The following is a 4,389-nucleotide window of genomic DNA, read 5'->3' on the forward strand; positions in this document are numbered from 1 at the left end:
ATTCCTGCTCATTTATTTATTCACTCCTGAAGATGAGTAAATTCTGGTATTTCCAAATTTTGCTTTTACTACTAACAATATTGCAGAAAATATTTTTCTTGGTATAAGTATACTTATACTAAGTATAGTATAAGAAAAAGTTCTTAGGTTGTATATCCTGAAGGCATATATAACTAAGTGAATATAAAAATATCAAGGCACAGTTATATGGTCTAACAATTTAAACATTTCTCAATCTTTTTATTTAACTTGAAGTAAGACAAGCAATGTATGTCAAAAAGCAAAATCGAGAAAGAAGCACACAAGTGAGGAAAAATATATGCAAAAGTATGCAGAGTATTACAGGACAGGTTCTGATGAATCTCAAAATGGACCAGATTAACTTCTTTAGAACAGAAAGCCCTTCTACTGCCCTTTAGTAAATCCAAGATTGCAGATTAAAGTAACAATGTGAAGCCATTTTATTCAATTTAGTACTTTAGTATTTATGAGAATACTCAATGCTAATGAGTGTGAGGTGAAACAGCAGACTCACATACCACCTGTAGGGGTACAAACCTGAACAACTGGGGAAAGCAATTTATATACGTAAGCCTTTAAACTGCTCAAACCTTTTAAGCCAGTAATTTAAGGAAATAGTCAGGAATACAGGCAATGATATATGCATAAAATATGATCATCTCAGCATAATACCTGATCATAAAACTCAAAGATCTCAATTTTCAAGATTAGTGTGATTAAATAAATCACAGCAGATCTATAAAATGGATTATTATGTAGCCAGTGCACTTGAAATTTACAGAAAACACTTAATGACAGGTAAACAATTAAGACAAAACAGTTTTTTATACACACACACACACACACACACACACACACACACACACAATTATGTCAGCTGTTTAAAATGCATCAAGAGGACTTCCCTGGTGGCACAGTGGTTAAGAATCCGCCTGCCACTGCAGGGATCACGGGTTTGAGCCCTGGTCCGGGAAGATCCCACATGCCACGGAGCAATTAAGCCCATGCACCACAACTACTGAGCCTGCGCTCTAGAGCCCGTGAGCCACAACTACTGAGCCTGCGTGCCACAACTACTGAGGCCCGTGTGCCTGGAGCCTGTGCTCTGTATCACGAGAAGCCACCGCGATGAGAAGCCCGCACACTGCAACGGAGAGCAGCCGCCGCTCACCGCAACTAGAGAAAGCCTGCACACAGCAACGAAGACCCAATGCAGCCAATTAATTAATTAAATTAAAAAGTGTACCAAGAGAAGAAACTTACTCAAAGGTTTATTTTCCCAAATGTCCAAAGAAACTTACTCAAAGGTTTATTTTCCCAAATGTCCAAAGTGCACATATAAAGGATTTGGAAGCACACACCATGCTTTTTTTTTTTTTTTTTTTTTTTTTTTTTTAAAACAGAGTCTGACAGCCCTTTCCTTGGCTTTACTGAGAAGCAGGCTCAATGACCCTGCACTACTCTCACACCACAGCTGCCTAGCCCAGAGAAGAGTAAGCACTTGACCAAAAGGTAGCCCGATAACCACCTACCAAAGACCTATGAATCCACAGCTTGGGGAAAAAGTTGAGATGAGCAGGTGATGTGTCTGATTTTGGAAAACTAATTAAGGGTTTGAGGCAGTGAGTGGTTTGAGCTGAACTTAAAGCTTATGGAATGAGGAAACCAAAGGCTGGATGGAAATCACTGAGGCAATGTCATGCAGCTCCAGAACCAAAGGCACCAGTCTTGGTTCCTGACACACCAGCTTTAAAGAGTTTGAGCCTTGGGCTTCCTCTGAGTCTTCTGTGATAATGATGCCTTCTTTGCAAGAGCTGGTTTGAGGAGTATCAATTCCTAGCCCATAAAGAGCCCCACCTAAAAACAGAAGTATTCTTCACACACTTATCATGTCAGATATTTACTATACCTATCAGCACAGATGCCAATTTATTTTTAAGAGAATGATATATAAACATTAAACATTAGAGAAACAGCTAGGAAGGAAGAAAAACGCTTTATGGATGTTTTATGCCCAAGAAAGTTGAAGAATGTATCTTTTATAAAATCTCAATACTGAAACTGTAAAAGTAGACTGCATTAAAGTATGAAACCATCTTGGATCTATATTATATAATCCAATATTAGCAGAAGAAATGTAATCAAAGAGTACTTTTAATAACTCAAGTGCTCTGGCTGACTGCTTCAATTTAAGACATATACATCAAGTTTTAGAAACTTTATAGTAAACTAAACTGTGAAAATGCAACAAATGTAAATGATATGTAGATTACTAAAAACCAACTTTTCTTCAATCACAGACTACTTATATGGGAAATACATGACAAGCAATTACACCTCTATATTTGTACTCAAAACGTTCTATCAAATAAGGTGACTTTCTTGGTTGCAAACTTATCCACATAATATTTAACGATTAAAACTCTCATAAAATATAAATACCTAATCTTAACTTTCAGAATCCAGATGAAACCATTATACCAAATTATTTTTTAGAATACCATATGATTCTTAAAATACTAAAGTTCAACTCTCAACTTATTCCCCCATGTACATGGATCCATTCTAGAAATTCCTCATGGCATTTGCTATCTTTATTCAGAAAAAATAAGTTGCATATCTGACAGACTCATTCTCTTTGAATTTTCTAATGTTTCTGTTTTTTAAAATAACATTTGTCCACAACGAACAAAAACATCCACACACCCCCAAACAAATTCAAAATCTACACAAGTCTGTGAATTATAAAGCCTAAGTTCAGCTGACTCTCAAAAGGTAGCCACTAGGAAGCGTCTGTTTATAGAGTTTCATATTTTTCAGAATCACTCTTCGTATACTTCTTAGATTAGAGCTTAAGCTATTTCAGATGTGACTGCTAAAACTACAATGGGCTACATTTGTTGACTGATAACTTTTCAGGAAGTTTGTTCTGAAATTATACTAAGCATCACTATGTGCACAGTATAAGTTACTGTGGAGCTCATTACTTATTCTCTGCTCTGAAAGTTCTTTAATAGCTTGTGGCAAAAAGCAATAAAATTCAACTTGACGCATAAAACGCAATCATCCAAAGCAAAGTTAAAATGATCTACCACAAAGGCTTACTAAGACAAACAGCAGAGTGGAAGAAACCCAGAACCCGTTGTTTTATACTTAAACTTATAACTAAACAAGTCAAAATAACCATATTGTTTTTATCTAATGGTAAAATGCTTAAAGAATACTTTCTCTAATTAATTTCCACTTCCCAAAGATTTTTCCATTCCCAGGTACCTAAATGCAGGCCATAGGGTTGGCATTCCATAAATATTTGTTGAATGAATTTACACATTTCATAAGAACCAGATGTCATAACTAACTTAAAGTAAGCTCAACCAACTAATGATACTATGATGAAAGCAGAAGTTATAGAACATTTATGCTATATTTAATCACATTTTTTAGGTAGCTGTCAGTAAATATTAATGTGACGGATAGTTTTCTAAGATCAGAATTCCCTTTTAAGGGCAGTGGAAAATGTGTTGTATGTGCATATAGATTAGGAGAGCTGAGCCTGTATACAAATAGCAATGGCTATAAACTTGCTCAGAATTTGCAACCATCTTTTACTTACTTCTAACAAAGGAATTTCATCATGAACTTTACCAGATGAAAATGTCCATAAAAACATTATTATAAGGTCACATTCAACCTGACCTGAATAATCATATCATCACAAGAAGCAATCCACTGTAAAAATTCTTACTAAATACACAGAAGATTCATTATCACTAATTACAGTTTTTGATCACTTTCCAGGAAGCGCATGTTCCAGGAAGCGCATGTTTCCGTGCAAGAAAACATCAAATAGTTTTTTCTCAAAATGCACCTACTAAAACAAGGTTCCAGATTAACATCAGAAGTTAACTATATAATACTAAGTGGGTAGGCATTATATACGTGTGTACATACACGAGAATGTATAAAACATAATGAGTGCTTACTTCGTGCAAGGCACTGTTTTAAATACTTTATTAATAAGCTTATGGGAGGCTTCATGAATGTGGCAAAGACCGGATAAGTCTTGAAAAATGCTTACAAAATGGATAAATGGAAAAGATCCAGGAGGATCACCTCTAGGTCTTTGCTTCTCAAAGTATGGACTGGACTGTGGGTCTGCAGCCAAGGCATCCCCTCTGAGCTTGTGAAGAATGCAGAAACTCAGGCCCCATCCCAGACCTACTGAATGAGAACCCATTTAAAAGATGCCAACTTATTTCTATGTGTATTAAAGTTTAAGTTTAAGAAGAGCTGCTTTAGGAAAATGAGGTGGGCACATACGGAGCAGCAAGAACATACAACTGTGGAAAAAACCAACTTCGGAGCAGG

General features: G+C 36.0%; 1 protein-coding gene across 2 annotated transcripts in view; it reads right to left on the minus strand.

Moving 5' to 3' along the window:
• Positions 1-4,389, minus strand: part of GNAI1 (G protein subunit alpha i1) — a 90,457-nt gene that overhangs the window by 72,502 nt on the left and 13,566 nt on the right. The window lies entirely within an intron of this gene.

Source organism: Lipotes vexillifer, unplaced genomic scaffold, assembly GCF_000442215.2.
Source record: "Lipotes vexillifer unplaced genomic scaffold, Lipotes_vexillifer_v1.1 scaffold247, whole genome shotgun sequence".
Taxonomy (NCBI): domain Eukaryota; kingdom Metazoa; phylum Chordata; class Mammalia; order Artiodactyla; family Lipotidae; genus Lipotes; species Lipotes vexillifer.